Here is a 10,636-nt window from a genome sequence, read left to right on the forward strand (position 1 = left end):
AATCCTGGATTCTCTGCTGATGAGGGGTACTTGGTTGTAACCTGGTCCTGATGATGACCTGAAGTAATTACAGGTCAAAGCGCCGTTGACCATTCAGTGTATCTCTTGGCGTGTCTATGGTTCCATAAAAAAGTGGATTAATTCTTGTATTCCATATGATACTGTTCTGTAACAATTTTTCGTACAAATGTTTGCGCCATTTTCATAGCTGTTTTTCACATTATTTCACATCACTTGCGCTGATCACTTCTTGCACAAGCACATATGTGCACACGTTTGTTTGGGTGATACCCACATACATTGACAATAGTGCTGTAACTATTTATGTATATTGAATTTGACTTTCTAAATACAGATCACTGTTTATAATTCAGACAAGTCTTAAGTGTCTCCCTTTGTCCTGCGCAATTGTAATTTACGTCTTTTACTTTGTGAATTTTTCCCTTTTCTTAAAATTCCCTATTGAGACATTGTTGAAACTAACATTGATGGCAGCACCCCTACTCTGAAAAATGTTCTAGCACCTATGCATGGTAGTAATCTGGAAGCCAGTGGAAAGGTTTGCTGGCTGAGGTTAGAGGATCTCCTAACCACATCGCTGCTTGAGAGTTTCCCCTGCTGTGCTGGACAGCAACGAAAACGGGTGTGGTCATGACGAGCTCAGCTCAACATGAGCACCTGAGAGGTACATGCCATGACGAGCTGAGCTCGTCATGAGCATGGAAGGGGTTAAGGATGCCGATAGCCCAAATAGAAGCATTCTGGCTCATTATTGACTGATCTGTAGATTCTCAGGCAGGCCGATATACAGGGCTCTGCAATAGTTGAGGCATGCATTAACAGTGGGATCCAGTTCAAGAACAAGGGGGCATATTATCAACAAGTAGCGATATATATCGCTAAATAGGCTTAGCGTCATTTTATTTATCGCCGCGCATCGCCGGATTTTATAGCAGAGATAACATGCTATTCGGAACGTTGATCTCCAAAGCGATAAAATATCCGGCGATAGCGGCGAAATGCGTGAATATCTCTGGAAATTCAGCGATATTCAGGCATTATCGCTAATAGGGACTTAACCTGAATATCCACCTCCCATTGGATATACAGGCTAAGAAGTGGTCTGAGCAGGCGTTAGGATTTGGCGATATTCACGCTTAGCGCGAATAGTTTAATCGCTATGCCTGCGTTAATAATCGGCGATAGCGATGTTAGCGACTGCTTTCAGTCGTTAACAGGATGGGTACGCCCACTTTGCATGTCATTAGCGATAAATATCGCTGACATGCAAAGCGGGCCCCAACCCGCTCGCTATCACCTAAAAGCTGTTGCTAACTGATGTTAGCGACAGCTTGCTCATAGGGCGATGAAATTATCGCCACTTTGCGGCCGCAAAAGCGGCGATAATTTCATTTCGCCTGCCTTGGTAATATGCTACCAAGTTATTTAGAGACGGAAGTGGAAGAGAAAGTTGAGCCTGTTGATGTCAGACAACAGTTTGACCAAACCATTCACTTGGGCCTTGAATGAGGCTTTAAAAACAAATAGGAACCCTAGGTTTTTTACCTTCCCAACAGCACTTAATTGAAGGTCAAATATCCTAAGGATATCTAGGGTGGCCTGGGTGGGCACTCTCATTATGCTAAAAACAATAAATTCATTCTCCACCTGATATAGCTGAAGAAAGTAATATATATCCATTCCTGACAGCCCAAGCAACATTTGCAAATACATTGCATGTTTGTCATTGAGAGGAAACCTAACATACATCTACATAACACTGAGAGAGATCTGATGTTTCATAGTCAGGTCAAGCTTGGGGTGCAGCACGTTGCAGTTGAGGAGGAGATTTCTGGTGCACACCATATTCAGTAGCATAGGAATTGGAAAAAAACGCATCCTTTTTAGCTTGTTGGAATAAGCCTGGGAGAAGAGATTCTAATACAAGTTTTTTGCTATATCCCTAACCATGGTGACCAGGTGTAATTAGATTGCTATGAAAGGTCAAGCAACACCAAAAGAGATACTACTTCCTCATCAATGAAGCCAAAGGTTCATCTTAGAAAACTAATAGAGCTGACTTAGTTCTACTAAATAGTTTAAATCCAGATTGTACAGTAGTCTAGGAAGAATTAGAATTGAAGAGCACCACTTTTTCCAAGATTGCCAAAGCTAGCACGGTTGTTATTGGAAGGAGATTATCAAGTTCAGGGAAGACACATGGGATATTAAATTGGAGTCTCCTTCCATGAGTCATGGACATGTGATGCTGTTATAGACAAGTTAATTAAAATTTCAAGAATTGATCAGAAAATAATTGACTAGTCGATAGAAGCTGTGCTAATGCTTATCTCTGAGAGAATTTATACATTTAAGTTTATTCAGAAACAGTGTATCATCTTGAGGCTTGGTGGGACAAAATTGAAAAACAGCAGAATCCAGAATAGAAATGAGTAATTCATCAACTCAGGTATCCTTGCTGGTTATCAGCCACCCAAAGGTTTGGCAAATGTAATGTTTTTTATTGCGAGAACAATTATTGAGCCAGTCACGCAGCTCCAATTTTGGTTTAACATTTGAAAATATAGAATAGTTATCTATGGCTGAAGCAACAAATCAAAATAAGGACTTTGAATGGTTGGCAGTTTTATAGATTTCTTCATCTCAATAGGTTTTCTTGGCTGAATGTGTTGCTCCTTTATTTGATAGTGTTTCTATTTTTCTATTTTACTTTGGACTTGATTATAAGTGCCCATAACTCAGTATACAATGTATCCCTCCTGTTCTTAGTACCAATTACTCGTTGAGCCCTTAAAAACTGGTGATAACCTGCAAAATGTTGGTGCTTTCTACACCAAAACCTGCATGTCCTGGTGTTAGTCATCATTTCCCCATTTTATATTTCAGCATGTTTGACCAGCCAACATTTATAGAGGGAAAATGCAAAGCTGTGGTTTAAATCACCAGGGTGAGCTGCCTGTGCCTTTGTGAAAACGTCCATGAAGAAGGGGCGTGTCTGCCCCGAAACGCGTCGGACTTCTTTTTAAACATTGTGGAGGGAGGCTGTGAGTTCTTCGGAAGCTATAGAGACTGGAGGGTCCGGATGCGCCGTGGTGAGCCTTCCTGAAGCGCTTGGCGCATTGCTCTTGAAAAAAAATAAATATATATATATATATATATATAAGAAGGAGCGGACAGCTCTGAAACGCGTCGGTGAAAGGCTGTTAATCACGGATGAAATGCTACCTTCAACATAAAGCAATAAAGGTTGCGTGCATACCTGCTGTTGTGGAGTGCTTCTTTGCTGCAGAGCACCTTGGAATACAATATATATATATATATATACATACTATAGCACATTTTAGCATTTTCAGATGCCAGTGGTTTAAAAAGGTTGTCTCTTCCAGTCCTCAATATACCCAGTCTGTAATTTTATCCTTCCAATCACTTTGCTACAGAATGCTTTGGGTCTTTGCCGGCTGTCATGTATTTGTAATGCTTTAATAAAAGAAGAAAGTAGTTCGTACCCCGTAAGTAAGGTAGTTGTAGAAGTAACCTACATAACCTTTTGGCATTGCCCCTCCCCCAGGGTGCTTGGTCATGAAAATATGTGGCATGATGATTGAACCCCAAAAACAACAAGCCTAAAAGAATCTGCTCTCCAGCACAACTTTCTACTAAACCATTCAGGAGAGTTACCAATTTTATTTTGTATTAAAGAAAATATTGAATATGAACCCTAGTTAAAGCACTTCTTAACAACACAAAGTCAGTTTACATGGGGCGCTTCAGTGGATTCACAACATAATCTGACAGCTATTTTTAACTTTGGAAATGGGATTGCATTTCAAAATTAGATCGCATTTTAGACAGATAGCATAACCTAGAATGCCTTTTTCTCTAATAAATGTAAAATCTTGTACTTTGTGCATGAATGCCTCCATCAGCCTCGAAGTCTCCATCTATCCATAACTCATAGATATACTCCTTCCAGTTCTTTGACAACTATTCCAATATTCATGCTTTAGATCTACAGAGCCAAATATAGGCAACCCCCATAACACGCTTTTACACCAAACATTTAAAATAAATAACTTGTGAGAAAATGCCCCGTTTTCTGATGAATTTTATTGCTAGGTTTTTACTTTGCCCACTGGGGCGCTGCCATTCAGTGACCAGTGTATGTGCTCTGACCCCTAATAAACAAATTCATTCCTGAATTATATATGTAACTAAACACATAGCATGGAAAGTTAAATACTTCCTGTGGACTGCAGCAATTATTGTGTCATCCACTAGTGTGACAAGGAAAACATTGCTTCAGGCCTACCAATGTAGCTTGACAGCTGCAGTTTAAACTAAGAGTTGAGCCTGTCAAAGTAAACCTTTTGATAGGAGAATAAACCTTCCTTTCAAATATCAGTAAGACACCCCTAGATAGGAATTGTAGCCCACAAGTTAAAGTGCTGAGTGTTTAAAAGTGGGACATGCAGAAATGCAATGTTGGTGTGCCCCTACTGTGGAAGGCTCTGGCAGTCCTATGAGGAGAAATAGCATATAGATTAATCTATTAATTATGCTATCTCGGGTTTTGGACAAGCTGGAGAAATGGTTCCACCATTATTTTTATTATTTGTTAAAAATACAATACAATGGTGAAGTTAGATTATATTTAGGAAAAGTAACTATTAGAAAATTACCTTTTCCATCGCTTTACTCCTAGAACCTAATTTGCATTAGCAGAGACAATGGCTTAGGCCAAGTGACAGGATAGGCTGGGGTGTGGTACGGGACACCTGTCAGACCAGGAAAAACAGCTAGAAGGATTCAGGATTTTAATTTACTTTAAAGGGCGAGGCCTGCCCATGCAGAGATAAATGTAAGGGGAACCCTAAGGAAGAAAGGCATTTTTTTTCTCGCCCTCTGTAGCCAGTGGGAACCATCCCAGTGAGAGGGGGAGTTGGTACCAGAACCAGTTTCCTGTAGCTTAAAAGATGGGAATTGCTTATTTACCTAAACACACTCTGGCTGACCCACAGGATCCCTTCAGAGGCAGAAGGCCTGTGCCATCTTTGATTTCCCCCTTGAATAGTGCACACTGGTATAGTTAGGAGTAGGTCAAATGGGATGTAATGTAAAAGTGTTTAGGTTTACCCATGGGGACTTTTTTCTCATTAGCTAGGGAGTGTCCAGGAGTCACCTGCACCCACTGGCTACTGAACTGTGGAAAAATGGACCTCATCACCTACTACTCAGAACACTTACTGGACCTGTTGAAGAACAGTGGAGGATTGAACCTGTTGTCTGAAACCCCTAAGGAGACCTGATTGGCTGGACCTGCTTCCACACGTACCCGGGAATAAGAAGTGGACTCCAATGGTCAGTTGGCTCATTTCCTGTGTGGCTATTGCCACATCAACAGTGACAAGAGGTCTTTTTCTTCTGGAGTGATCAGTAATGAGTTGCAAGTGGAAGAGGACTGGACCTTACTGGAAGCCCCTTCTGCTGGATTCCTGACCGTTAAATGCTGTCTCTGGGGTATTGAGAGCTGGTATCTAGAGATTTATTCTGAAATTCCTGAAAAAATCTAGACTTAGAAAAGTTTCGGACTTACACACCAATGGAGGACCAGGACATCAGGATGGTCAATGATAATCAACCCAAGGTGCAGTCTTGAGTTTTTTCCTGACAGAAAAGCCAGTTCAGTGGATTGAGACGGCAAGCCTATCCATCTTCAGTGCAATCTTCCCAACACAGCTTACTGCCTTGGTCACTTTTGTAATCTTACGGCCAGATTCATCATACTGAAATCGGTTTGCAAAGTGCCAGATTCTGAGAATCTGGCCCTTTGCGAGTGCTATTTTTGCATTTGGGATTCATCATCCCAAATGCAAAAATCGCTATACTAGAAATCGCTATATTGCAAAGAATCGCATTTAAGGAATCTCAATTAGAGATTCTCTAAATGCTATTCATGAACCTTTTTAAAATTGCGAATTTGCAATATGGGCCCGCTATTTACAGCGAAGAGTAACTTTGTGGTAAATAGCGAAAACTTAGAAAAATGCACTTTAGTGCATTTTTCTAAGTTGTATGTTACACACACACATGTCCTTTGGACATGTATGTGCGCAACACTAGTGTACATTTGCATTTCAGGGGTGCTACAGTGTGTCCTGTGGACACCCTGGCACCCTTGAAATCGCTTCCTTATTTGCGATTCGCTAATTGCTAATCGCAAATAAGGAATGACTCCCCATTCATTCCTATGGGCCTTGAGGCCCATAGGAATGAATGGGAAAGCCATTCCTTATTTGCGATTAGCAATTAGCGAATCGCAAATAAGGAAGCAGTAGAAATCGCAAAATAAATTGCGATTTCTACATGCATCCCGTTTTGCTAGTCTTTAATAGCGATTCCTTAATAATCGCTATTAAGGACTCGCAAAAGAGGACAATGATGAATCTGGGGGTTAGCTCCAAAAAAGACTAGGGGCCTGATTATGAGTTTAGCAGGCCACGGTGGTGGTGTGGTAAGTGCCGCACCAGTAGTCCGACCGCTGTATTATCACTTTGGCGGTCGGACCACCAGAGGACTGCTGCTAATGCCAGAGATCTGCAATGCTGCTGTCAGAGGCCACAAAATGCTGGTGGTGCAGTTTCTGCACTGCCAAGCATATGAGGTTTTCTTCACTGCCCTCCTTTTCATGGCAGTGAGCCCGCCATGATAAGGGTGGTGATAAGGAAACTAAGGGGGCCCCAAACGGCTCCCTGGTGGCTCGGTGAATGGGGTTGCATCAGCAGGGCACATAGTGTGCCACCCTTACTTGCTGCACCCCCAGTTCCAGCACAGCATGGACTTTACAGTCCATGCTGTCCTGGAACACCCTATGGTGGTCCCAAGGTGTTGCCTTTCTAAGGCTCTCCTATGAGCATTTGAAAGGCAGCACCGTGAGCCAGCCCAGCCACCGCAGGACCACCCACTCGTATTACAGCTTGTAATCCAGCACTTTATACTTCCAGAAAGCTGGGGAGCACGAAAGAAAGAATACTTTCCGAGCATAATAAGAGAGTCCTTTACAGTCCAACGCTTAAAAACCTGGTATGTAGTCTCAAGTCAGAGATTTTGCATTGGTCCTTTGTGCAATTTTTAATGGAGAAAAAATATGGGGATTCATATACAAAACTTTATTGTTGTGTCGTTTACATCATGCAGATAAAAAAGAAAATAAGGCCCTGATGAGATTTCAGGAACTGGTTTCCTGCAATCGAAACGCGTCGTCATATTTGGAGGCACAGGCATATTTGGAGGCACATTTGGAGGAATAATTGGCTCACAAGAGTTATTTGTTAGCTTAAACATCATGAAATAAGCATCATTAATTTGACTTTATTCCTCACGCCTTCCTTCCTTCTTGCCTTTATCTCCTCCTTTTCATTTGGTCTCTCATTCATTGTGATCAATTGCACATCAATTTAATGTGTGTTTTGTTGTGATGATGTATGTTGTTTTTTCGAGTTTGTGTAGATACATTGTGCATTTTTTGTTTATAAATTGTTGTGTATAGTATTGTAAATATATGTACAGTTTGTCCTATTTTTGCTCATGAATGTATATATAACAATTTTTTTTTTTAAAGAAAAACGAAGTCGAAAGGTATAAAATAAAAGTACCTGATCAGAATTCAATAAAGAGTATTCTTGACCCTGATTAATTTTTCTTGTAGTTTAAGATAAGAGTGGTCTAGGCACTTTGTGTATTTTGTATTAATAAAGGGTCCAGCCTATTCCACTTCTAAAAAGGACCTAACTCCTTTGGGTTACAAACTCTAAATCAGGGCATTCATGAGAAGGTGAAATCTATGATCGTAATGAATCTGCTTTGCCAATGTGACTCATGTTCCAAAGTGACTGACCTGAAAGCGCCCCTAGGTCTCAGTGAACCATAAACAGTGATTACTGACTGACACTTTACTTTTTCTTGACGCTTTTTGCCTTAAATATTTACTAATGCACATCTCTGGTTCCACTTACTGCATTTTGCTGTTTTGGTATCAATTTGTTTGTTATGTTTACTTTATTTGGATAAACGGGAGTGGAACTTTTATTGCGCTCTGTTGACTTTTCAACTGCTTTGGTACTTCTAAATGCTTGAGACATTTTCTTTAAGTTAATTCTGTCTGCAGTGTGCCATAGCTGTAAGTGGTTGAGCCCAGGTTTAAATTATTAGAACCTATTGTCTGGACCTAGCAGGTTAGTGTCTTTACTACTTTGGATTGACTACCATCCACCACAATTTATAAGCCACATTATTACAACAATTACCAACAAACTGCATTGCCTCATGTACACCACAAGAGCAGCCACAGGTCTGTTACCTTACAAGGCTATAAGCAAATGCTCCTTTCTTCAAGGAGCTCTTCTGGGGGACCAAGGCCACAGATTCCAGTAGGAATCAGACTACTTTACCTCAGTGCTGCAGCTGAACGTTCATCCCTGACTTTACTGGTTGCTCAAGATATTCCTCCTAGTCACTCCTAAAGCTCCAGAACTTCAAATAACATATTCTATTTTACCAGGTTACAGCTGTGAGAGTCAGGTTCAAGTAGTCACTCCCACCAGGTCTCAAATACAGACCCCACTTGTCTGCTGGTTCTGTTCTTTAAGCCCATGGGACCAGAGGAATCAGATGTTTGACACCTGGGAATCAATTTCTAAAGCTTAGGCACACGAGGGAGCAGCCTCAGGCTTCAATTCTCTTCCAGGTAAACACATCGGCAGGTTTTTCCTTTTCTGTTGTTCTTCAAGTCCAAATGTGTTTTTAGGTCTGTGGAGTGAGAACCAACGGCTGCTAATAAGATACAGAGCACCAAACCAAACTGAACTGGAACGGGAAGAGAGAGCACAGAAATCTCAAAATAGCCTCTCTATGTCCAAGAGTGCTGAGTTAGTCCGAGTGGTGACCTGGGCTCCCCTACTCAACCAACACTCATGGTATGCCCCACGATGATATATATATGTTATAAATAAAGCAAGCATGCCTGCCCACAAGCAGTACGTTTGCAACAATTATCTGAGGCTACGTGTCTTTGCAAGCTCACCAAGCAGACCTGTGCTTTCTACACCCACACACAGCGTAATAACAGGTGACAAGGATCAGGACATACGCCCAGTGTCTTGCCCCTGACTTTACAGTGACCACCTTCTGCCCCGTGCAACTCACCAATGCTGTAATTTCCTGAGCATCTCGCTGCTCACAGAGCACCAGCACTGCAGAGGGAATTTGTCATGGGTGTAACTGCTGTCTTTTACGCCAAGGCAAGTGTGTAAAATGAATGTGCACGATTAAAGTTTGGCGGTTTCATCTGGGTGACTGAGTTTCACCAGCCTAGTAGCCACTACAGTTAAGAGCCTCATCCGGGGTGCCCAGCATGACTTAAAAATATACCTGGTGTGTGTTCACAAAGTTTCTGGAGCTGAATAGGCGGAACTACAGTTTTCAGTTTAATCGAGCACACACCCTGAATGTTTTGTGGTGCTACTTGGATTCACTGTGAGTACGTGGGTTGTGTCGACATGCTGTCTGCTCCATCGTCAGTGGCAGCCACTTTGAAGGTAATGGTCCTCAGATTTGAAAATTACTTATCAGCTACAAATGAGATTGACCCCCAAAACGAAATGCCCATCCTGTGCCACTTAGTGGGAGAGATGCACACAATTTTTCTCACCATCTCAGGTTTGGGCTACGACAATGACTATGCTGTGACAGTGACCACCATGAAACTACCATTTAACACACAGACAAACCCACAGCATCCTGAGACAAGGTTCAACTAATTTATTGATGCCTTGAATGCTCATGTCCGTGTTTATAAATGTCAACGAAGAACTACGAGTCCAACTCATTCAGGATTGCCACACATCTGATATATTAAAGGTAACCCTAAGAATGGTGAGGAGGCCTTGGTCCACCATGCTAGCTAGACCAACTCTGTGAAAACTGTGGCAGTCTCCAACACTGAGGGTTCCATTGCCCAGCCAAAGACAAAGCCTGATCCATCTGCGGGAAAGTAAATCACTTTGCAAAGGGCTGTAGGTCAGTGAATCCACCACAACCAATTATGGAAAGACTGTCAGGGAAGACTAAGTCTACAGTGAGACAACCTGACACCAAGGAGAGTGGCATGCAATCGCCAAAGGATTTGAATGAGACAGATTAACAGATACCTGACATTGGCCACTGACAATCTGGCACTGCTGAGAAAGAGATCACAGTTACATGTAATCTGTAAATTCATGGACACACCATGGCTAGTCTCAGAGCAACTGGAGCCACTGTCTGTGTCATGTCAAAGATGGACTATCATAAACTGTGAATGACACTGTCCTTACCAGTGGTGGATCCTCCATGGGGGCGTTTGGGCACTGCCCCACTGCTTTCTCGCTGTGCGAGAAGGCAGAAACAAATAGTAGAGAACTACCATTTGTTTCTACCTTCTCGCACGGTGAGAAAGCAGAAGTTCCTGCTTGAGAGAGTGGGAGGGGTTACTCGAGGGCAGGGGGGAGTGGCTTTCCCCACTGTTGTTAATACTGTCTGTTTGGACAGCCTGTGAGGCTGTCCAAACAGACAGTATTAA

The sequence above is a fragment of the Lissotriton helveticus genome, chromosome 3_1 (genome assembly GCF_964261635.1).
Source record: "Lissotriton helveticus chromosome 3_1, aLisHel1.1, whole genome shotgun sequence".
In the NCBI taxonomy this organism is placed as follows: domain Eukaryota; kingdom Metazoa; phylum Chordata; class Amphibia; order Caudata; family Salamandridae; genus Lissotriton; species Lissotriton helveticus.